At 39.1% G+C, this 26235-nt stretch overlaps 1 protein-coding gene across 4 annotated transcripts in view; it reads right to left on the minus strand.

Annotated features, from left to right (window-relative positions):
* The window catches only part of LOC129731442 (lachesin-like), a 94389-nt gene that overhangs the window by 33024 nt on the left and 35130 nt on the right, over positions 1 to 26235 (minus strand). Inside the window, exon 1 of one of the 4 annotated variants that reach the window (XM_055691448.1) lies at positions 3281 to 3298. The exons of the other annotated variants lie outside the window; for them this stretch is intronic. The gene's annotated coding sequence lies outside the window, so the exon portion shown is untranslated. Of the gene's footprint in view, positions 1 to 3280; positions 3299 to 26235 lie in introns of those variants that run through there. 4 annotated transcript variants of the gene reach the window in all.

Below are 26235 nucleotides of genomic sequence, written 5' to 3' on the forward strand. Positions count from 1 at the left end.
GAGATACTATACCGATCAATCAAACCGTTTAAATGCTAGAAACAGTTTTGATCATTTATAGACACTCGAATGCACAAAATGTTATCTTTAGCTTACAGGAACACCAGTGCTATGTTTCAAAAATGATAATTAAAAAAAATAAAGCTGAAAATTTTTCTGTGAATTTGCTCACCTGAACTAGGCTGTTTATTGTTACTATTATAGCAGCTAGGTTTTTTTTATCAATTTTTCGTTTAGACCGAGTGCCAAAGCAATGATGTTCCACCTCCTCCCTGTTTAGGTACATCGACACGAGCGTTGAACTTTTCCAATAAAATACCTTGCACTTCTTTCTGTTTTTCTTCTTTTCTTCTTTCTATTGTATAATATGTCTTCGGCTGTTTTAACTAATGGCAACGATTTCGTCCAACGTGCATGTAAACAAATACTACTGGACAGTGCTATGCAATGCTATCAACATAAAAAAAAACATGAACTTTAAACGTTGTTACAAAATAACGCCATATTTGAGTATATTTTATGCATTTATTTTGCTTTTACAACAATATGATACATAAACAACATCTCAAAACAACTATAATTTTTTAACAAGCGTTAGAAACTATTTATTGACATCAAAATAAACGCTTTTTCATGCCCCGAAAGTCACTCGAAGAAATTTTTCAAATAAAAATCGAATTGGAATAACTAGATGGTTTTGAATGCTAGATTAGCAAATTTTTGTGTGAAAACTCGAAGTTTTTAAATGCATTTTAACCCTAAAGGGAACAAAAGTTGACTAATTCTACAAAATGCATTTTGAAAGTGAAACTATGAACTTTCATCCTAAACGTGTTGTTGTTGCATATATGTGCAAACAAAGGAGTAGGGTGCCTCCAAAAAGTGTCATTTTAAAACGGAAAAATACCTGTAACTTTTTTCTCTGAAAAGTTAGTAATTAGCTATTAGTGTTAAAATATGCAGTTTTTCACATCCTAAAAGTCACTCGAACACCACTTTATAGATTTTCTAGATTTGACCACTTTCAAATCCGAATAAAGCTGAAAAAACTAGAGCAATAATAATATTTTTTTTAGACCCACCCCGAATGAATTTGGAAAAACTGACCTAAAACAGTGAAGAAACGAGGTATAGGAATAATTTTTTTAACAAAGTTTCATGAAATTAAATTAAATACAATTTTGTGGAAGACAATATTACTCTAAATTGTAAGATAAAATAGTTACAATTTTTATTTTGTGTAAAATAGGACTACCCTAGTAACCAGTCATACCAAAAGATAGATTCCTCTTAGTAGAGTAACTTTCTAGAAGACAAGAAATCTCTAGCATCTATGGTTTCCGACTTACAGATTTTTGTCGTGAAATTTCACGATTCCGACCATAGTGCGTCGGTAGTGACCGTGTCTCTCCGGACTCGGAAGTTGTGGCAAACCATAATTATACTAAGTCTGAATCGGTCGGCAAACAGATGCCCGTGTGGGAGTATATTCGACAAGGTTGGGGGTGGTGGCGAACTGTGTACTTATCGAATGAACAACTTTACGACCGCAAGGCAAACCCGAAGTGAGCAGGGCTTGCGGTTGCAGTTTACGGTGTTAACAGCTCTCGGTAATGTGTGCAAGACTAGCCCCGCACGGAGATTGATTTGCTGATGAAAGGATGTACGAGAAGAGCGGACAAGTTATGCTTGCAGTTATCGGAAACCGAATCGATGAGGCGCTTAGTAACTCTGATTGCCACCCAATTACCCGAACTGAGAATGACACTGGTTGCTAGCCAACCAGCAAACCATCAGCAACTTTTGGCTTTAGTATGTGGGGCAAACTGCTGAGGTTAGTTTTCAAGAGTTAATAACTGGTGGGAAACAACCGGCACGAATGAGGTTAATTATTAAGAGTAGCACTTTTCAGCTGTGTGAGGCAAGATTGATGTTGTTCTGTGCTGAACAAGTTTTGAGGTAATTTTATAAGGAAAACACATCATTCAGATAAAAGCCGATTACAATAAAGGAATAACAGTAAAAAAGCCTATTACGCTAAAACACCGGCATTGTCACTAAACTCTTTCGATGGCGATGCGAAAAAATCCCTTAGTAAAAGCAAAAATATTAATATCTCACTAACATGGTTTTACCGACCAAAAGTAGGTGAGCTTAGACTGCGATTAGAGCCTGTAGGACGAACGCAGGAATGTGCCTCCTTTCATAGCCAATTACACATCTGAAGGGCGATAAACCGGCAATAATTTCGTTACAGAAAAGCCAAGCTGCAAACATAACTAACCGTCTTGTTAACATCTCAATTATTCATTTCGTTTTGAATATTCATAACGCAAAACTAAATGATCCCGCCTAGGCACCCGCTGTTCGCCAGCACACCATCAAAACACGTGGAAAAATGTGTTTTACTAGCTTGTATCAAAATCATGTTTTACTTCCTGTTAAGTTCTACCCCACATTCTCCCTTCCTACCCTAGTTAGTCATCGCAGCCGATCTGTTTTACGACTGAAGTTCGGTGCGTCTTGGTGTGTTATATTTTTAGAAACGTTCGAGAGGGGGCACTGTAGTCAAACTAGTGTTGATCCTTCGCCATCGCTTCCCTGTCCCCAGACGGGTAAATGTCGAACGGTAACATTTAAACTAGGGAAATGATTTTCTTTGGTGCGAGAGAAATAAAAGAATGAAACGAAGAAAAAAAAAAGTTTCATCGCAAAAGGGCTTCTTCTCGGGGCTGCGTGGAGAAACAAATGTTTACTCCTTTAAAAGCTTTTGAGTTCCTCGAACCAAAACGATTGCTAATGGGTCCGGGCAGGGCCTGGTGACTCGCTGTGCTGATTCAGTCAATTCAGTGCCATTTGTGCGGAGTTAATAGGCAGTTAACTTTTTAGTTGTTCGTAAATTGGTACGTACTGGCGTGCGCTGGCCCCGTGAGTACTGGCCGGGATCGGTTCGATGACGAGCCACTGATTATTTGTTTTAGTAATTGACTTTACGAGTGAATTAAACCTTGTTTTTCTAATTATTCGACGTCACAATTCAATTGGATGAAGCTGCTATTGGCCATGACGTTGTTTTATTAGAATTAACATGCTTTGAATCTATGAATGAAATTGTACCTGACTTATGTTATAGAGCCTGATAACTAGACATTGTTAAATTATAATTAAATAGAAAAAATTTAACGAAACTACAAATACATAGCAACAGTTCGCAAAATAAAGCACCAAAGCTAGGAAATTTTTCAACGATTGATTCTAAATTTTTATCAGGTATAGCTACCTTTTTCCTATTGGTAAGCTAAGTATGGGAATAAATGAAATAAGGAAATAGAAGAATAAATATTACTCAAATTGTACAGATATGCTCAGTAAGTTTAGAAAAACATATCGAAATGGCTGAGGAGAAAAAAAAATAACGACAGAGAAAACGGAGGTTTCCTTTTCAAAAACAGAACTAAATTAATGATTTTTTTTTGAGAGAGTTGAGAGAAAACAAATGGAGAAATCTATAAATTGCTGACAAAAACTAGAAAATATTGAATTCAACGGTGGTAAAAAACTAGTAAGGACGAAGATTCCAGATAAAGCTTAGATCTGAGGCTAAGAAAAGGCTGAAAATTGAATGAATCCCAGATTAATCTGAATCAATCCAATGATGGCATATGGCATCATTTGACTCATTGCACATTTGTCGATTTAAAAGGAAATTCAATAACATTTCCATAATTTATCAATACTTTTATGAACACCAATAGATACCGCTTCACAGAGAAAATCACATCAAGTTCGTTTAGTTTTGTACATCAACGCAATAGCTATTCAAAGTTGAAAAAAGTACAATTTTCACGGAGAATTCTGGTCTGATTCGGGTTAAGGTAAAAAACGCTTCTAAAAACCAGAAAAAAAATTGAATTTTTAAAAATTCGAATCAAAATTCAGAGTTTGCTAACCAATTAAGCTCAAAATCACGGAAAACCACTTCTAAAGACCATGAAATGCAAAAGAATAACCTTATTCTATCAGAGGCTTAAATAGACTTAAAAAATTTGATCTCGAACTAAGAATTTGCTCACAAATTAGGGTTAGATTTGATGGACAAAGCAAAGCAAAGCCTTGGTGCTACATTCCGATTCGGAACTTGACCTTCTGTTTTTTAATACATACACAGACTTCGCAGCCGACTGTTTAGTGTACAGGACAATTCCGGGGTTGGCGCTACGATCCTACTGTCACTAACAGTCTCTTCCGAGCCGAGATTCGAACCTACGACGACTGGCTTGTTAGGATCGTATCTCGAGACCATCTGGGAGATTTAATGGACACGACTACCAAAAGCCAGGAAAGGCAACGCAATAAATTGATACCATACTGCGATCAGAATTGCTTCTTAAGCTTGAGCTTGAGCATATTTCGTAGTTGATCCTCCTAAGATGGATCTGATCCAGTGAAGTTGCACAGAGAACCACGTATATAGCTACAAGGGATTAGATTACCATCTTCAATGAACAACCGCTTTGTTGAGATCTATAACGGCCTTACGGTCGTTAAAATAAAGAAGGAGATTGTAAGGAAGGAGGTGTCACAGTCGTTGTTGTCGGAGACCAAGTTTATCTGTGCATCTCCACGATTGCGACGGAAAGATAGGGTTTGGTCACCGTGGTAAGTGAAGAATCGAACGCGCGGAACTAGCTCATTACAAAAAGGAACGAGCGATTTAAACACCGCGATCCTATGCCAATGACGCGCGCAAAAATCATCTATCCCCCCCCCCATCTAAGTATGTACAGAGACAAACAGACGTGCCACTCGATGACGATTTCATCGACCAAAAAATAACGATAACTTTGAAATTTTGCTTAGTGGGCAATAATGCCGCTAGTGTCGCTATAAGCAAGCGTGCAATTCTTTAGCAAAGACAATAACTAGCAGTAATACCGCCTGGGTTGATTAAAGCAAGCGTGCACACCCGTTAGCAAAGACAAACACCGTTTTACGAAAATAAGTTAGTAAGCAATATGCTCACATGGTGTATATCAATTCCTATTACCAATCCCGAATACCAAACGCACTTCAGTAAACACAGTTTTTTGAAAGGTATCGCGAAGTCACTTAAAAACCCTTTAATAGGCCTGAAAAGGCTTAAAAATATTCTGTCCCCAAATTGAGAATTTGTTCACAAATTAGTTCAGTATCTCCTAAAACCACTTTTAAAGAACAGGAAAAGCCGAAGAAAAAATTCATCCCAGATTAGAATCGCGGCCCAAAAAGGCTCAAAAAATTGGATCCAAAGTTTAGAAATTGCTAGCAATTTGAGATCTGGATCACTGGAAACCTCTTTTAATGATCAGGAAAGGCAAAAGAATAACCATTTCCCAGACTACTAAAAGAATTTCTTCTGAAGGCCTGATAAAGGCTTTGAAAATTGGATCCCAAGTTTAGAATTTTCTTTCAAATCAAGCTCAGAATTACTAAAAAGTGCTTCTGAAAACCAAAATGGACGAAAGAATAAATTAATCTCAAATTAAAGTCAAAAATGCTTCTAAAGGCCCAAAAAGGGTTTTCAATTTGATTCCAAAATAAGAATTTGCTCACGAATAAAACTCAAAATCACTGCAAACCGCTTCTAAAGACCAGGAAGGGTAACGCAATGAACTAATCATAGACTACAATCAGAATCGCTTCTAAAAAATCCTAAAAAGACTTAAAAACTTTTATTACATATTAAATATTCGCTCTCAAATCACGCTAAGAATTACTGAGAAACACTTCTCAATGCAAGCCGAGGCGAAGAAATGAATTAATCCCAGGTTAGGGTCGGAATGCCCTAAGAATGCAACAATAGGCCTGAAAGGCTCAAAAGTATTCAATTCCAAATAAAAAATTTGTTCACAAGTTAAATTTAGAATCCCGAAAACCACTTCTAATGAACGGGAAAGGTAGAAGAATAAATAAATCTCAGCTGAAGACCAGAATCGCTATTAAAGACCTTACAAAACTTAAAAAATTTGATCCAAATTTCAAAAATGCCTGAAAAAATAAGCTTAGAACAACTGAAAACCACTTCTAATGAACAGAAAGAAAAACAAAAGAATAAATTATTTCCAGGCTACGAACAGAATTTCTTCTACAGGCCTGAAAAGGCTTTGAAAATTAGATCTCAAATAGAGAATTTTCTTTCAAATCAAGTTCAGATTCATTGAAAATTTCTTTTGAAAACCATAACGGACGAAAGAATGAATCAATCCCAGATTAAAATAGGAACCGCTTAAAAATGTTTCAAAAGGCCTAAAAAGGCTTTTGAATTTGATTTCAAAATAAGCATTTGCTCACAAATGAAGCTCAGACCGACTGCAAGCCGCTTCTAAAGACCAGGAAAAGCAAGAGAATAAATTAATCCTAGATTAAGATCAGAATCACTCTTAAAGGCCTAAGAAGGCTTTAACTCTTAAAGGCCTAAAAAGCTTTTGTTCTCAAATCAAGCTGAAATTCACTGGAAAGCGCTTCTAAAGACCAGGAAAAGCAAAAGAATAATTAATCCCAAATTAGGATCTGATTTGCTTCTAAAGGCCTAAAAAGTTTTAGAAAATTTGATCCCAGAGATGGAACTTTTCATCAAATTAAGCTTTGAATCACTGAAAAACGCTTGCTAAAACTCGAAAGTGGTGAAAGAATTAATAAATCCCAAATTAAGTTCCAGAACCGCTCAGAAATGCATCTGAAGGCTTAAAAAGGCTTAAAAATATTTGAACACAAAGTAAGATTTTGCTCATAAATTAAGCTCAGAATCATTGAAAATCGTTTCCTAAGACCAAGAAAAGCAAAAAAATAGATTAATTTTGTATCGAGAACAGAGACGTTTTTAAGGGCTTAGACGTAAAAAGGCTTTAAACATTTGATCCAAAATTAAGAATTCGGCCATAAATCAAGCACAGAATCACTAAAAATCGCTTTTTATCTTTTAAAAAGAGTCATAGAATAAATTTATCCCGGATTAAAGTCAGAATCACTTAAAAATGCTATTTAAGACCTGAAAAGGCCTGAAGAAATTTGATTTGCTTGAAAATTTAGTTCAAATTCAATGAAAATCGTTTCTTAAGACCAGGAGAGGCAAATGCATAGATTAATCCCAGATTAAGATCAGAATCGCTAAGAATCGCTTCTAAAGGCCTGAAAAGGCTTTGAAAAATTGATTCCAAATTAGGAATTTCTTCTCGAATCAATCTCAAAACCACTGAAAAAATGCTTCTTGAAACCCAAAAATGGCTAAAGAACAAATAAATCTTGAATTGAGTTCGGAACCGCGAAAAATGCATCTGAAAGCTTGAAAAGGGTTAAAAATATTTGTATCCAAAGTGGGAATTCGCTCACAAAATAAACTCAGAATCACTAGCAATCGCTTCTCATGACCAGGTGAAGCAAAATAATCTTTAAATCCCAGATTGATCAGAATCGCTAAGAATTGCTTTTAAAAGCCCCAAAAGGCATAAAATTTTTTATTATTATGAAAATTAGGATTATAAAAATTCTAATATTTTTTTTCTCTGATCAATTTCAGAATCACTAAAAGAGCAAAGCCTTGGTGCTACATTCCGATTCGGAACTTGACCTTCTGTTTACTATACACAGACTTCGTAGCCAACCGTTAAGTGTACAGGACAATTGCGGGGCTAGTGCTACGATCCTACTGACACTAACAGACTCTCCCGAGTCTACTGGCTTGTTAGGCCAGCATCGTACCTCCAGACCAGCTGGGGGATCAAGATTCAGAATCACTAATAAGTGTTTTTAAAGACCAAAAAGGACGAAGAAGTAAATTAATCTTAAATTAATGTCGCAGTTACTATTAAACGCTTCTAAAGACCCGGAAAGTCTTTGAAAAACGTTGCATGAAATTCTCGCAGAATGGCAGGTAAAAGAATTTTAATTTTTTTGGCTTTTTTGGATTTTTTGGAAATTCGGTTTAAAATCAAAGAAACGTTTTTCTTTTATTGTCTTCAAACTACGCTTGTTTTTGAAGTAGAATACTTCTCTCAGGAAGTTCCTCTACAGAGGGATGTGAAATGATAATCTAAAACCGAAAAAAGTGAAAAATATGTTCAATTTCAAATGCTAATAAATCGGTTAGAATTCGATGAATTTTTGTCGTTCTTGCAGCAATAGATTGGAAAATTTTCTAAGATTCTTCCCAAAAGAAGATAATTGTAATTTTATTATTCACACTACTATACTATTGAAAATAGTCAAGTCTTGTCATAACGAAAAATTCGACCTCTGATTGGTCGTTATATGATTGCTTCCCAAGCACGGCCGACAGAATCATATACCTTGCAATTTTAAACATGCTATTTGGCCTATATAAGAGCCTGTTTCATCTGAAGCCGCTCATTGACTGCAAACTGGCCCTGTATACAGACGATAGTGCGATAATTGCTAGCGGTCGTAATTCAGCAACCTACTGTGCTAGGCCTCAAAAAGGTGTAACGGCGTATGTTTTCTACCTGAATAGCTGGAAAATTAAAGTAAACGAAAATAAAAGTCAAGCCATTCTATTCCGACATCGATTGTCAGCGAAACTGCTTCCAGACCGTCAGATACGAGTGAACGGATGTACCGTTGAATGGGCGAACGAAGCCGGCTATCTTGGCATCACAATTGACAACAAACAAATATACAGATCTCACACAGACAAGCTGAAATGCAGGTGCATTGGATTATTAAAGTCCCTCTATCCGTTAATATCTCGACGATCCAAGCTATCACTCAAGAATAAATTGGGAGTGTTCAAGGCAATTATCGCTCCAGTGATAAATCACGCTATGCCTGTGTGGGGAACCTGTGCAGAAACACACAGAAGAAAACCTCAAGTAATCCAAAACAAGCTGCTGAGAAGAATATTGAATGCCCTATATGATACGAGAACCACCGAGCTACATCGCACCTCAGGATGTAAAACGATCAACGAACGAATTAAGGAATCGATACAGGACTTCGTTATGAGTGCGACACACTCGGAACACCCGCTCATCCGAGCGCTGGTTAGTTAGATTTTAAAATTTTAGTTTAAGTAGGTTATAAAATTAAAACAACACTGATTTTGTAGTATCAAACAATCTCATAACTATTTTATATATGAAAACTAAAACGAGCATTAAAGATGCAAAATGTAAACTTAAACCAAAGGATGAAAAAGTAAAATCTTATATCACTTAAATAGCAAAACTTGTACCAAACAAAGAGATAAGAATAAATTGAAATTTAAGTAAAAAAAAGTGAAGCCGCTCATAATAGTTCTAGACAGCGACAACAGCAGTCATCCCTTAGCAGCAGCAGTAGCAGTACAGTGGATACCAGCGATGACGTAAAGCGGCCACAGCTGTGGCGTAGCAATGGATAGCGCACTAGTTGCAGCGGATCTCAGCATCGATATCGGCTGATGCAGTGAGGCACTTTAGTGAAATGCAGTCTCTGTGCGATAGTAGTGGGCACTAGGAAATGCATTCAATGAAATGTTGACTCATTTTGACAACACGTGAGCCGTCTAGTTTTGAGTGTTATATCAGCTTTTCACTGTTTATTTTATCACCAGGAATACTTTATTCGCACTGTCAGTGATAACGCAAAGATGTGATCGGCTTCTCATCCGATACTGAAATGAACAACAAATTGTCCTTTTCAGGATGAAATAAAAACTTGATTGAAGAGTTAATATTTTCTAATGAGTTAATTCACATTTATAAATTTTACTTTATCTCCGTGTCTCAAAACGTACTGAATTAACTTTTCTTTCAGTCATGAGCACGACAGCCGAAACTTTCATTATCTGCATAAAAATCAATTTTTCGCATAATCAAAACTTTACAACAAGCCCCAATCATGACAAGCAACTCACTATATTATTGAAAATGGTCAATCCTTGTTGAGCGCGAAATTCGATTGATCTGATTGGTCGTTAACATGATTGCTTCCCAAGCACAGTCGACAGAAACATAGACCTTGTAATTTGAAATGTGCTATTTTACAGTGTAAGAGTAAGGGAGGATAAGAAATATCGACTGATATGGCTATCGATACTCATCGATGATTTCTTACTCCTATCAATAACTATCGATAAGTTTTTCATCCCGATATAAGAGCCTGCGTCACTCGAAGTCGCTCATAATAGTTCTAGACAGCAACATCAGAAGTCGTCCTCCCTTAGCAGCAGCACTAGCAGTGCAGTGAATACCAGCGATGGCGGAAAGCGGCCACAGCTGTGACGTAACAATGGATAGCGCACTAGATGCAGCGGATTCCAGAAACGATAGCAGCTGGGTCAGCTGATGCAGGGAAAGTGGATACCAATGGCAGCATATAGCGGCCACAACTGTGGCATGGCTATGGATAGCGCACTAGTTGCAGTGGATCTCAGCATCGATAGCGGATGATGTATTGAAGCACTTCAGTGAAATGCAGTCTCTGTGCGATAGTAGTGGGCACTAGTAAATGCATTCAATGAAAAGTTGACTCATTTTGACAACACGTGAGCTGTCTAGTTTTGAGTGTTATATCAGCTTTTCACTGTTTACTTTACCACAACGAATACTTTATTCGCACTGAGCGGGGGCCTAGCGTGGTTGGTAACGTCTCTGCCAACCACGCTCGACGCCTGGGTTCGAATCCCACCGCCGACATAGGTGTCGATGGTTGTGAGGTGGCGTGATCCACTCACAACCAACCCAACTGGTTTAGATTCAATCCTAGCCGACACCGGGAGATTTTCTGAGGTGAAAAATCTCTGGGATCACGCCTTCCATCGCATGAGGAAGTAAAGCCGTTGACGCCGGTCCGTTAATTAACGGGTCGTGAGTTAGGGTCCTGGGTGTGGAGTCGCCTCCCTGGGCGTCGGTGATTGGCCACAACAGTTGCGGAACTAGACCGACGGAAAATAAGCGAGAATAAAAAAAAAAAAAACTTTATTTGCACTGTCAGTGATAACGCAAAGATGTAATCGGCATCTTATCCGATACAAAATTGAACAAAATGGTCCTTTTCAGGATGAAATAAAAACCTGATGATTAAAGCGTTAATATTTTCTCTTGAGTTAATTTACATTTTATATTTGTAAAAGTTATTAATTATACTTTATTTCCGTGTCTCAGAACGTACTGAATTATCTTTTCCTTCAGTCATGAGCACGACATCCGAAAAAATTTCATTTCAAAATTTAAAAACTGTCAAGCCCCAACCATGACAAGCAACTTACTATATTATTGAAAATGGTCAATTCTTGCTGAAGCGCAAAATTCGATTGATCTGATTAGTCAACGCTTATTTACTAGAAAAAATGACACGCAAGTAGCTGGGTTATCTTTCTTGTAAAAGTATTCTACATCAACCTTGCGGTCGTGGCTTTGCACACAACCCTCCTGTTATTTTTTCCAACCCGGTGGATCCGATGAAATGTAATCACATCACATTTTGCTGTGCTCAGTGTCGAGAAATTCAGTTTACACAACGTCAGAGAGCAGGTAAGTAGTGACTGCAAACGGCAACAATCTTCGATATGACGAATCGAATCATCAAATAATTTTTTAACTCATCGGCGTAAACAAGTCTGTAACTAATTTTAAGATCGCTGGCAGCGTCGTTAAAAAAAAAATATAAAAAGAAGTGACCCAAGATTACTACCGCGCGGTACACCAGATTTGTTCGTAAAGGAAGCTGAGACAACAGAGCCAAGCTAAGAATATTTCTTACCACTTCACGAAACGTCATGAAGTTTCCAATGGTGATGTTTTCTTCAGCAGTATACAATGGTCGATACTATCAAAAGCAGCTACTAGATCGATAAAAATACCATCGACTCGCGCTTTGTGATGTATAAAATTGCGGTCCTGGCAGAGTCTTATAGTCCAGTTTTAAGTAGGTTTCGTCATCCATGATAACACACCCCATTTTTTGGTCAGAAGTTTGTCATAAAGCTTCCGAGCTCTCGGTTTCACAGATTCAGCTTGTTTTGGAATTCGTTTTGGCTGCTTCTGCTTCCGACGGGTCTGAAGACCCATTCTTCCCTTGGCACGCATAACGTTACTCACCGAGGTTCCAAGCTTTCTCGCCACATCTCGTACTGATGCTGAAGGATGCCGCGCCTTAACCTTTTTGTCCATTGTGGGATCAACAGGCCCGGGTTTTCTACCACAATGCGGTTTGAACTGCTACGACACTTACACCTTCTTCTCTGGATAATTTTCTTATAGAAAGACCACTAACGGTGCTCCATTTGTGCACAATTCGCTTTCTTTGCTCGGGAGAAAGGCCACGCATTTTCAAAATTTCGCACTAAATGTTAGAAAAAATGACAGCATCTGTTTCTTTTGGATGTAAACAACTGGACGCAGCCAACGTTTGGTTGAATACTGCACGTTATTTGAAATGACGGTTGATCGTAAGTGTATTGATAATTATCGGAACGGTTATATTACAATATTTGGTTGATATAAATTCAAATTTTCACAAAAAAGCGAAAGAAAAATTTGTCTGTTTTTGTAATTCAAAATTGTTCATACTACATAAATAAAAGTTAACAAAGACCGTGTAAATTCAAATGCAAAACTAGATCTTATTTCATTGAACCTTATTTCATAAAATTGTAAAAATGTGTACCTACATAGAATTAATTTGTACGAATCGTTAGTATGCGAGGTAAAGAAATAAAGTTGAAACTCTACTAAACTGAAGAGTGAAATTTTGCTTTATCTCAGTATTGTTGTTAAAAAAAGAAGGAAATGAGAAATCAGTTTTGCTGCCTAATACCATGTCAGCTCATATAATGTTTTGTTATGTTACGTCACGTCAACAAATAAATGATATATTATACGATAACAAAGTTTCATATGGGTTGAGAACAGACCGATCTCTAGTTAAAAAAATCACAGGAGGGTTGTGTGTAAAGCCACGACCGCAAGGTTGAAGTAGAATACTTTTACAAGAAATATAACCCCAAGCAGCCGTGCGTGTCAGTCATTTTTTCTAGTAAATAGACGTTGACTAATCAGATCAATCGAATTTTACGCTCCAATAAGGATTGACCATTTTCAATAATATTCTAAATTGCTTGTCATGGTTGGGGCTTGACAATTTTTAAATTTTGAGATGAAATTTTTTCGTATGTCGTGCTCATGACTGACGACCAGGGGCGGACGAAGAGTAATTTGAGCTGCAGGCGTAAATTGATTCGGCGCTTCCTGCTTGTCATTGTTAGCTTTATGTTATGAGCATTTTTAAAGAAGTAGGCACTGCCAGGCAGTCCTTGAAAAGTTGATAAACTGCCGAACATTTAAATTATTATCATCATTCGAGCTTTATATTTTCAAATTTTTCGCTCACTTATTTGGCGTCCTTCGATGATTGACGAGCAGGCGACCGCCTGCTTCGCCTTCGCGATAATCCGCCCCTGCTGACGACTGCTGTTGTCGCTGTCTAGAACTATTATGCGCGGCTTCTTTTTTTTTTTTTTAACGAATACAATTATTTTTATTTCAGTTATTTACGTTTGTATACATTTGTTTTACATTTCAAGTGATTTAGCGAACTGCTGTGCATCTTTAGTTTATGTGTATCATTTCTTTGTTGTTTACATTTAGTTATATATTTAGATTTATGTGAACTTTGCCACTGGTATGTTTTGAGAACAAACTTAACCTAACTAAACCTATTTACAATATTTACATATTTTCATTCTGAGGAGGCTCTGATGGTAGTGTTAGTTTTGAGTTGAGCCGTTTACTCGCGGTTTACTCGAGGTTAGTTTCAAGCAATTTTATTTATTGGAAGTTGGATGAGGATCACTGGGAAACTAGGTTGCGGATTATTGCATGTTGGGATTGAGATGTTCTCTGGCGGAAAGCCTGAACAACCTTCTGAAACCTAACATCAAGAATATCTACTTCGGCTGTCAGAGGCAGTCCAACGAGGGAGATTCAAAATAAGTTTGAGGATCTTGTTTTGTATTCTCTGTAGTTTGGTTTTGTGTGTTTGAGCGCAGGTTTACCAAACTGGGAGACCGTATTCAATTATAGGTCTAAAAATTTGTTTAAAGATAGCAAGCTTATTCTTAATATTCAATTTTGATTTTCGGTTGATAAGAGGGTACAGTTGTTTAATTAGCAGGTTGCATTTTGTTGAAGTTTTGTCTACTTGGGATCTAAAGATAAGTTTACTGTCTAAGGTAAGTCCTAAATAGGCCACTTCTTTAGACCAGTCGATAGTAGAGCCTCCTAACCGAACCTTGACATCATCAGCCGGAACTAGTCGTGTAGATCTGGAGTGGGAGAAAATGATAGCCTGGGTCTTTGCCGCATTGATACAAATTCTCCAACTGTTGAAGTATTCGGCCAGGGCATCCAGGCCTTGTTGAAGTTTTCTTACTAGAGCCCTGATCACGCGACCCTTGTAAATGAGTGCGGTATCATCGGCAAAAAGTGATAGTTTACCTTCACCAGGTAGATCAGGGATGTCTGATGTGAAGATATTGAATAGGATAGGGCCAAGGATACTTCCTTGGGGAACCCCGGCACCAATTGCAAAAGTGTCAGAGCTGATGTTGTTGAGGCTGACCTGGAATGTTCTGGCCGATAGATAGTCCTGTATAATTTTCACCAGGAAGATTGGAAAATTGAATCTCTGCAGCTTACAGACCAGGCCATCATGCCAACATTGTCGAACGCCTTTTCGACGTCCAGCAATGCCATGGCAGATGTTTTAGCGACGGCTTTATTCCGCCTGACGATGTCTGCAACACGCACAAGTTGGTGAACGGTGGAGTGGCCCTTGCGGAATCCAAACTGTTCGTTAAGGAATATGTTGTGGGAATCAGCAAAATCCAGCAGCCGGGGTTGTATGAGCTTTTCGAATAGCTTGGATAGAGCAGAGAGGAGGCTTATAGGGCGATAGCTTTTGGGCGAAGTCGGATCTTTACCGGGCTTTAGTATGGGAATTACCTTTGCTATTTTTCAACAACGTGGAAAGTATCCAAGTTCAAAGCATCTGTTGAAGATGGATGCAAGATGTTGGTACAGTGAGTCGCTTAAATGCTTTAGCTCGATGTTGAATATTGCATCAAAGCCAGGCGCCTTCATGTTTTTAGTTTGTTTGATTGTGTTTTTGACCTCGTTCGCCGTCACTCTCTGCTCTTCCGGAAAGATGATTGCGGACTGTTGAACTGTGTGTAGGGTGTTAGACACGATGTCTTCGAGAGGACTTATAACCCTATTGCCTAATTGGTGAGAGCTTAGGAAGTGATTTCCAAGGGCATTTGACTTTTCAGCTGGTGTTGGGATTGGTTTGGGTTTGTTTTTAAGCACTTTGGTAAGTTTCCAGAAGGGTTTGGAGTAATTGTCTAGACCGCTGACTAATTTGGAGAAGTTACGGTTACGCAACTCATCAACTCTAGCTCTAATTATTTTAGTGAGATTATCGGACGAAATTTTCTTATCTCGTTGACCAGTTCTTTGGTATTGTTTTCGAAAGATATTTCTAAGCCTGACCAATTTGTTAGTGGTGGGATCAAAATCTAAAGACTTACGGTTAACCGGAATATGTCTGATGTTTTCTTCTTGGGCCGAATGAACGGCAGCTTGGATCTCTTCGACAGCCCCATCAATGTCTTCGGTAGTCTCGATCGGCCGATAAAAGTTGACATGTAGATCGACACTCCGTCCGAATGCCGGCCAGTCGACATGGTGGTAGTCCCGACGATTTTGCTGGTGAACCTCGACTCCAGAACCGATACTTAACAGCACCGGATAATGGTCGTAGCTCAGTTCCTCGAGTACGGTTGGATGCCCGATGTTGTTGAATACATTGGTGATAAAGATGTCAAGGGTCGAGAAACTGCCTTTGCTGAAGTATGTGGAACTTGTAGGAGCCAGGATGTTGTAGTGACCATGTTGAAAGTCGTCATTCAGGACGATTCCGTTCCGATTGCGGCGCGTGTTGCCCCACACTTCGTGTTTGGCATTGATGTCACCGGCGATGAGGTAGTTGCCGTGTCTCCTCGTCAGCTTTATGATGTCGTACTTGAGAGTTACGTCAGAGCCATCTCGGACGCGGGTTTGCCTCGGACAGTATACCGTGATGCAAGTAAGAGGGCCACTGTTGGTGTTGATTTCGATGCCGATTGCTTCGATAAGTTTGAGCTGGAGGGAAGGAAGCAGCTTGAACTGGATGCCATTCTGTACGGCAATAGCCACTCCTCCACCTGAAGAGTTAGTGCGGTCTAGACGAAGTAGGCGATGGTTCGGGAAGAAGCTCGAAACATCAGGCTTCAGATGGGTTTCTGTCAGGAAGCAGATATCGATGTCGTTAGTTTTGAAGAACTCACCAAGCTCGTAGATTTTGCTCTTGATGGATCGAGCGTTCCAATTTAAGAAGTTTAGGTTAGGTTTATGGCCCATATTTGCCGAGGAATTCAGACACCACCGAGATAGCAGCGTGGATCTGGTCCTGTTTGCACCTACAAGTCATTAGGCGTTGGAAAAGGTTCATTGAGAACTCCTGGATAACCTCTGGTGAGTAAAGGTTAGATTCATCTGCACGGTGGTTTGGTGGAATGGCCCAGGCTCCTGTCAATCCGGGAGGAGGTTGTGATGACAAGGGGGGCGGAATAGATTCAGCAGCAGCTCTCAATCGGTCATGTACCGACGATGTACCAGACGGTGGTTTGTTATTCAGCGGGAGCGGTGTATGATTTGGAACCACATGGCGCAGTCGCGGAAAATTTTCTTCATTAAAAGCAGGAGCCTTCTTCCTACCAGTTTGCTTCTTTTTGGCAGCATCCTTCCGGATCTTGATGAACTCAGGTCTCTTTGGGCAACTCCGATCGCTACACTGATGTTGCTGCCCACAGTTTGCACATTTAACTACCGTGTCCGATTCGCAAACGGTGGTGACGTGATTGCCGGCACATTTGTCGCAGCGGGCGTTCATGTTGCAATTTCTGGTACCATGTCCAAATCCAAGACAATTCATACACTGGGTGACATCACGATGACGTGGACGATATGGTTCCCACTCAACGACGAGACTGAAGAGGGCACGAATTTGACGAAGTGCAGCCAGAGTAGTGGAACCCTTTGCAAAATGCACCAGGTACAGCTGGTCACGGTATTCACCAGTTTGGTCCTTTCTCACAATGGTGAAAATTCGCTGAGGCTGAAGGTGTAGGCGTTCCAGTTCCTTCCTGAGCTCGGTTTCCAGCAGGCAATTGAGACCTCGAATGATCACTTTCAGGGGTTTGCTACTGGGGATGTCATGTGTATAGAATTGGAATTCACCAGCAGTTAACTCCTGTTTGACTTTGCCGTAATCCAAGAGTGACGAGCACATAATTTTGATGCCCGTACTGCAGAGCTTAAACAGAGGGTAGATCTGCATTCGGGCGAGCTCATCTCGCAGCATGCCGATTTCAGTTGTTTTTACAAACAGCGGAGGCACCTTCTCCCGAATTTGAACCGGAGCTGAGTCGGTTTGTTCATCAACGGAAAGAACAGAGAACGGGTTGCTTTGTAGCAGCGTTTCGTTGGAATTCTTTGAGCCAGGCTGCTTGCGAGCACGTTTGGATTTGTCTTCTGTGGATGTGGATGCATCCGATCCCTGTTTTAGGCGACCCATCACCTTCTGCTTTTTAGGTGGTTGTGTGGAAATAGACTGTTCCACTTGTTCACACTGCTTTTCCTCCTCGGAAGGAGAGAGAGCCGACCTCTCAATGCCAGCCAACGTGGGATACTCCGCAACGAACACGAGAATAAAGACCGAATATAAGAAAACTTTACGAGCACAAAGACGGTTCGACAGAGAATGAATGACGAATGATCAATGATGATGCGCGGCTTCTACTGAAACAGGCTCTTATATAGGTTAAATAGCATGTTTTAATTTGCAAGGTACATGATTCTGTCGACCGTGCTTGGGAAGCAATCATATAACGACCAATCAGAGGTCGAATTTTTCTTTTTGACAAGGCTTGACTATTTACAATAGTACAATAGTGTGAAAAATAAAATGACAATTATCTTCTTTTGGGAAGAATCTTAGAAGATTTTCCAATCTATTGATGCAAGAACGAAGGAAATCCATCGAATACTAACCGATTTATTAGCATTTGAAATTGGACATATATCTCACTTTTTTTGGGTTTTAGATTTTCATTTCACATCCCTATGTAGCCGAACTTCCTGAGAGAAGTATTCTACTTCAAAAAAAGTTTGTGTCAATTGTGCTTGTAGTTAGGAATAAGGAATAAAGAATAAGATTAGGAATAAGATTCAGTTTACGAGGTCAAAACTGATTTTTTTTGTGGACAAATTTATTGGTTGACAGTGGCTGTCTTGCATTTGAAACAGTTAACAAATTAACCCCACTTTCGTAGTAACAAATTTCCTAAAAAACATGACAAATCACATGCTCCAGTTCCCCACTCGACAGACACTTTAGATTCAGATTAGAATATCTAATTGATTCTGACATTGATGATCGCAGTTTGTCTACCCTCGAATATTACCCCACCTATTTCTGTGGAACGATTATTAGCTCATTTCGGGGGCTGGAAGTTTTCGTTCGACCGACCTTGCTTTTCCTCGTCCGTGGAAGTGTAAATATTATTCTTGCATGCCCGGCGCAGATTCAAACCGACTGAAAATGCTTAATCGAATGGCCTGGGTTGTGGCGGCCGTCTGTGAGGATAAAATAAAACACCTCAACTCAAGTGGAGAGAGAAAAAAAAACAAACCGGGGGCAAACAGTAAACCATTTGCCATTTAGCGCCGCTTTCTCTCTCGATGGTTGGTCATTTTTGCACCATCGTTCAAATCGAGCTGAGGCGATCTATAATTGCCGAAAAAATTAGCGCACACCTCTTCTGCGGGCTCATAATTATACCAGCCACGGTACCCGGAACAGGTCAAGTACGGTTGACCCGCAGAGGAGCGATAAATTTGATAAACTATTGACTTCCTTCCGCAGTGGCGCGACGCTCCATCAATCGTGCTGCTTGCATAAATGTTCGTACGCGTGTAGGTATACGTAATAAGTGTGTAGTGTGAAAATTAATTTTAATTAGCAAAGTTCGACATCAGAGATGGTGTCGTCTTGTGGGAAGTTATTATGCACCGCACAACTTTCCTAAGAAAACTTTAAGGCACTGCAGCCGCAGAACTCAGCTAGTGACTTGGACGAGGTCAAAGCATCAAACAGGCTTTCATCGATGTAAAGTGAAAGCCTTCAGTCGGTGATTGTCGGGGCTGTTGCGTATTACAGGCAAGTGTTTGTATACTGCCAAGCTCTGCTGTGAAGCCTTACCAGAGGTTCGAACTTGCACAGAGACGACAGAAGTTTATAAGTAACAGTCATAATTTATTACGTGAACATATTCTGGCTCGATCAGATGAGGGCATCGACTCTTAGGCAGGTGATTTATATGGCACGGAAAACACAATAGAAAATGAAGTTATATATATAGACATTTTACAAATTTTTAGATATTTAGTATTTCATATCACTGTAAAAATACCGCCAATATCGATCCCGGGTTCCTGCGGTCACTGACTGACCTTTTATTATTGGCAATAGCTTCAGAGGCAAACAGTAAAACACGCCACCTTTAAAAAAAAATGACTCCTCATACTCACAAGTGCAAACCTTGTTGCAGTTTCCCTATAGTGTTATGGTTGTTTGAGTTCATCGGTAAAGACCTTTAGCGGGAGCCACGATTACGGCACAACACACAGCCCGAAGGAGCTGCAACGGCCAACTTTCGGAACGAGTAAAAATCAATTGCAAATTCCCATAATCACGTCTAATTTGGAAATAATAATACCTTCCCGCCGTTAATCAATGCACCCAGACAGAGGTGCTGCGGTTCTAAAGCAGACTGACCGACCAAGGGACCAACCGACGACCGTACAAACCGTAGAGAGTACAGAGTGGTGCCCGCCCTCGTATATCGTGTCTCAATTACTTCGCTGGAGCTGCTCTAACCCCATCCAATATTGGACGCTCTGGAAAAACTCCGCTACTCAGTCATAACTTTCCACGTTGAGCTACGAGCAGCGCAGAACGGCGGTGAACTATCGACTTTCCGCGCGAAGCAATTCTTCTTTGATTAGTAATGAATTTTAGTGTTCCGCAGCACGAAGTCCAGAGAGCCATCCGGAACCGGGACTAATTTTCGCAAAATGAAATTTTCTGCAGCTTGTTTGGCTCGCTTCGAACCCACATGAACCCACAAAGGCTCTGTTCAAATATTGTATTGTTTTCCTAACTTGGGTTGCATCTTCCCGGAATAAAAATCAGAACCACGTTCCACTTGAGCCGTCCAGCAACGGGTGAAGCCTTAGCGTGTTTTTCCTCGATAACGTCCAATTTTCTTTTATTTACATACAGATGAACGCGGCTAGCAGCCACTGGAAGAAATTGTCGACGGAAGGGTTTCGCTATAAAAAAAAGTCTGATTTTCAAACAGAATAAAGCTCGGCTCCTTTGCGTTATTATTTGTTTAGAGCCTAATGAAATTGAATATAAACATATTCCAGCGAAGGCTCAATTTGATGAAATTGCGCCTTTGTGTCTTGTTATGTGAGGTTATCGCTTCCGGCTGGGTTTATTTGTGGACCTATAACCGTCCGTATGTGCAATGATGGAATTCAATTCCATACCCACTTGACGATAAATCAGCGAAGTTTTACAACTGACGGAGTGACTGACTGACTGACTGACTGACTGGAAGCCCGGGGCTGGTTGTGTGTACTACAATAAGAATAAAGCAATAAACCACTTCCAGATTATTAGTGTTAATTGATGTTATAAATTTAGGGTTTCCCTGTGCTGCGTTTTAACGGTGAGACTTACGACGACAGGCTTTTCGATAGTGGCAACCTGAAAACGGAAGGAGGACAAGGGGGTGGTTAATTTCTAAGCAATAAAATGAGTTAGCGAGGAAACCGATAAGCCGATTTCAGATGGTATCAACAAATCGATTATGGCACGATAATTAGTTTCATGTTTACATTAAAAGGGAATTAGCGCGGAAGCAGTTTCGGCAGATGCCACTTCCTGGTTGAACTTTTTAGCTTGAGTGAATTCTGTTACCGAGTTTTTTGGGCTATTTTACATTCTCTTCTGTTTGTGTAGATTGTTAGTTAGAAGAATTGATAATGAATAAAAAAAATGAAGATTTGTGAAATTAGAGAAATAAAATGGTCGATAAAAAAAACACAATTGATAAAAAGTCTAACGTTTAGCCCTCTGAACTCTCTAAAGATAGCGTAGCGTAAGCACGGTATATTTCGTAGATTGCAGAATTGTGACTATCACTATCACTCAAATTGCTTGAGGAATAACGTTTGGGAGTAGCATTTGAAACAATCTAAGCTGAAGTAGGCCTTACCGTCACCATTGCTGGCCACGCCCTTGCTTACCGTAGCCTGGGGTGTTAGAAAGGACATTAATGATGCGGTACTTTAGCATTACCAAAGTTGCGGACTCTTATGCAACCCAATCTGAACTATCTCAAGATAATTTATCTATTGACTTCTGACTCTGTTTCCCTTCAAATGTGGTTCAAAAATTAGTCAAATTATTTTATATCACTTCAAGTGCTTTTTGTTTGTTGTTTGTCATTATTCCAGAGTTTTCGGGTATTTATTTTACATTTTTTTGTACAGTTTTACTTCTCTATTGAATGTGTTCTAGAGAACCTCAGCAACTGTTTTCTGAGTAAATTGAAATAGAACACCCTTAAATTTTACTGGGAAGTTTCGCAATCGCAATATTAATTTTTGATGGATCGATCCGTAAACGCTGTATAAATTACAAATAAAATTTAGCGCTCAACCCACCGACATCATCAGGCTTGTTTATTCAAAACTTTGGATTGAAGTTGTCTGGTTGACAACCTCTAGCTCTGGGAGAGCAGAAATTTGGTTTTGAAGACGTCCTGCTGGTGAGGAAATCGCACTAACCCCTAAGTTTCAACTGCTAGCGAACGTCTCCTAGAGTTCTTGCTCTGCAGACTGCAGCTGGAAGCCTATCTAAGAAGTACAAAACCACAGGACTCATCTTCCTCATTAGCTGCTTGCAGGTTTCGACCATCGTGTCATGGGCAACATGTCAGGGGAGATCGTCATCTACGTAGGTGCCTTTTCGTTTAGTTAACACGGCCAGCGGAAAGCGATGTCATTCTTAGGTAGTTAATTGTTTAAGAGCACGAGCAGCAAGGAGTGGCGAATTTTTAGCTGATACTTCTGGATTAGTTCTGACGGATTGTTAAGCCAGAGAATTCCAGGCAATCTGGGTGGACCCACATCTGGCGTTACATCTTCGCTGCGTTGGCGGATATGGCGAATCGTGACGGACGGAAGTTGATGATGGAAGCGAACAGGGCTGGCTGAATCTCATACTCCTCCATAAACTCAGAATGGCTTTTACGGAGATGTTCATAGGTGAAAACCCGTTTTCCATTTGCTGGAACATTCGAAGAGCGGCGGGGTATGAATCATCGAGCTTTTCCACCCTGACTTTCTTGAGTGGCAGACAACCAACATAGCGGCCCGTATCGTCACGAGCGACAGCGAATTGAAGCTTTACCGTCTTCGAAATTTTTGATTTTTCAGAATCGCTGAAACAGGTTATAGAGTGAATTTTTTTATGACAAATGGCTTGGAAATGTCGGAACATCGAGATCTGGTGTTATCTGATTTTTTAGAACAATGTGAATAGCCCTACTGTTGTATGAAATAGTGACGTGAGACTAAACATTACACGCAAAACTTTTCCTCATTACTTTAAAAGCAATAGCGCAAAATTGCCTTTGAGGTAACAAACCTATTACTCAAAAGGCAATAAAATTCTCCCCCAGTCAAGTAACAACACATACTGTCATATATTTTACACGTGTTACGGGAGTACGACTATCAAAAACTGCTCCCTTGCCATCACAAGAAAAAAAAATCACACACCGTCGCATATGTTGCACATGTTACAAGTTCCTTCAATCTCCAATTCATCCGGTGAGCGTGTATTAGTTCGCTCGTTGTATGCATACGGAGTAGAGAAAGAATATGACAAGAGCTGCCAAGCAGCATTTTCCCCGTCATAGAGTATGCAAACATTGATGATTTCAAAGACTTGGAATGCGTCTTCAATTGACATCACGATCTGTAAACTGCGTTAGAGAAAAACAAAAACATTCGCTTTCTTGCAAGCTATCCAAAACACATACTCATTGGTTCATGGAAACTCATTTGCACCTGTTTGAAAATACAAAATTCGTGCCCATCCAGAACAATATTCGCAACTTCGGCAACTCTGTTCAGACAGTATAACATATTTTCATTTCAAATAAACACTGCGGGACGAAACGAAAGTGTTTCTAGTTAGACATTTGAGGTTGACGGGTGAGATTCTCATTATGTGTGGATGAAGAGGACAAAAATGAATCTGATCGTTGCATCAATACAAATGCAGCGAGTGAAGTTTTGCTAACACATGCATTGCGATGCTTGGCTGTATGTTCTCCTGCAGAAACACATACAAGCGTGTGGCCGTCATAATTTTTGTTACTTTTCGGTTATTACTATTTGTGTATAATGCGCAGTCATAAGACACAATAAGTAATAAAAAATTGCCCCAAAGTAATAAAATGTTCCCCGTTTGCGTTGGGTGTAGACTGTCCCATAAAAAATCGATGTTGAAAAAGTCAAGGTGCTCAGTCCTAAATTGAAAGATAATGTTATTTATAGCATTTTTGTAAAACATTTCGACTTTCGAAAACATTGTTATCAGGTTGCTCAAACGTGATTCCTGAAAAAATGACATTTTCAAGCTACAAAACCACTCTTTTGCACTTTTTTCAAATCTATTCGATTTCTACATTTTTCCATATATTTTTGTATTTTTGTTTGATTGTTTTTGAATATTTTTCATGGTTTAGTTCAGCATTTCATTCAGTTATTTGACTCCCAGAGCCCATTAAACATAACAGAAACTCTTCAACACACAAATAAAAATTTTTTTTGATCAACAACTGAAATTTTCATTGCAAAGCAGGATTTATGACAAAAATTTACAATAATATACACATAATATATACTCAGACAGCTAATATATGTGATTATTTATTACTATTATTTATTTCTCCAGCAGTATAAAGGTTGACCTTTTTAATTTCACTGCTTCCGGTTGATGGTTCGTTTCTCAAATACCTTAATGTATATTAATTAAACTTACTGTTAAACCTAACACCTCTAAGGATGGTTCCAAAAATTTAAAAAGTCTCTCTTTAATATTGCCTCCGATGTAAAACGCTTTATTTCAGCGGGCAACATATTCCAGCTGACGATACCTCTAACGAACAAGGTGTTTCTATAAACAGACGAATTGTTCGACGGGATAACCAGATTTTGAAGACGACAACCTCGCAAAGACATCATTTTCCGGTGTAGCATTGACGGTGCGCACGTTGTCATTAGCCTTTTTATAAATATACAGCAGCGCACAGAGGAGTAACTCGAGTGAAAACATGGCCAAAATTATTTTCGCTGCTATTTAGCAATATTTTGGGAAATATTTTAGTGAAAAGTGGAATTGGCTGGTTCGAGTATTATATCAAAAAGTAACTCTAAATATCACACACACAACTTAATGTTTACATTTACATAGCCTATGTGTCTTCATTAATGTTAGTGAGCAGACGAAGTAATTCGCTCGAATGATTTGTTTTCGCAAAACGGGCAGCGAACCAAATTGAAGAATTTACCAGAAAAATGATGTAGCAAAATATCTTCATTTAGACTTATCAATTTGATGCTCACAAATTATATGATGCCTCGTGGAACCTACGTAGGTTGGAAAAAGCCTTTTGTACAGAGTGTTATTTGCTCGGATTATTGATTCTTTGCATCAAGTTATTTTTAAGTTAACTTAAATTAGTTGAAATTAATTCACTAAACTAATCTCATTTCATCTTTGTTGAGCTGAAACACCGTTTTAAGCGTGAGGCAGGCACCCATCAGGGTACCAATCAGGTTTTTTTTAATTCCCCGTGTACGCGTGAACACTTAACGTCAAAATTCGTCATAAATAACATTTTTCAAACGGGTCGCAAATGCCAATCCGGACGTTACCGGATGAGATATTTGTAAGAATGTGTTCGTGAGAATATGAACTTCCATTCTTCCGATGATTTTATGATCGGATTCCGCGAGATTTGATAAATTTTGAAGTAGAATACTTCTCTCAGGAAGTTCGGCTACATAGGGATGTGAAATGAAAATCTTAAACCGAAAAAAGTGAAAAATATGTCCAATTTCAAATGCTAATAAATCGGTTAGTATTTGATGGATTTCCTTCATTCTTGCAGCAATAGATTGGAAAATTCTAAGATTCTTCCCAAAATAAGATAATTGTAATTTTATTATTCACAATATTGTACTATTGAAAATAGTCAAGCCTTGTCAAAACGAAAAATTCGACCTCTGATTGGTCGTTATATGCTTGCTTCCCAAGCACTGTCGACCGGATCATATACCTTGCAATTGAAAACATGCTATTTGGCCTATATAAGAGCCTGTTTCAGCCGGAGCCGCTCATAATAGTTCTAGACAGCGACAACAGCAGTCGTCCTTCCTTAGCAGCAGCACTAGCCCTGTGGTTTGTCACCACGTCTCAAGATTGCCATCAGGAAATCCAATTTCGGAAATCAAAATGCCTTTTTCAAGGCAAATAAACAAGTCATTGAAAGTTAATAATTTTTGTTAACGCAAGCAAGCATTCTGTGTTGCATCCTAGCAATTTAAATTTGTCGCACCCGTCTAATTTACTGAATGTGAAATAGCTTCCACAGTGCATGTTGTCCGTGTATCTTAATTCTCCCAATGTTAAGGCAGCTCAAAGGTTGTAATTAGCAACCGATTTTTTCTTCGTGTCATATGCAGTAAATTGCAGAAAAGTTTAGATATTTTTCCTTCCTACTTGCAAAAGTGGAAAATCTCTCCCAATGCTTCTAAAACTCAAATGATAATTTTTCCGCATAAGCCTAGGGCTTCTTTCCTCAAGCCAAACAATAATCACGTTGTCAAGATGAATGGGGTTATTTTAAGTTGGTCCGACAAGGTTAAGTACTTGGGACTAATTTATGATAAAAAACTTATTTTCAAAGAGCACATTGAGAGTATACAAGCCAAGTGCATCAAATATACGAGA

This window comes from Wyeomyia smithii, chromosome 3 (genome assembly GCF_029784165.1).
Source record: "Wyeomyia smithii strain HCP4-BCI-WySm-NY-G18 chromosome 3, ASM2978416v1, whole genome shotgun sequence".
Lineage (NCBI taxonomy): Eukaryota > Metazoa > Arthropoda > Insecta > Diptera > Culicidae > Wyeomyia > Wyeomyia smithii.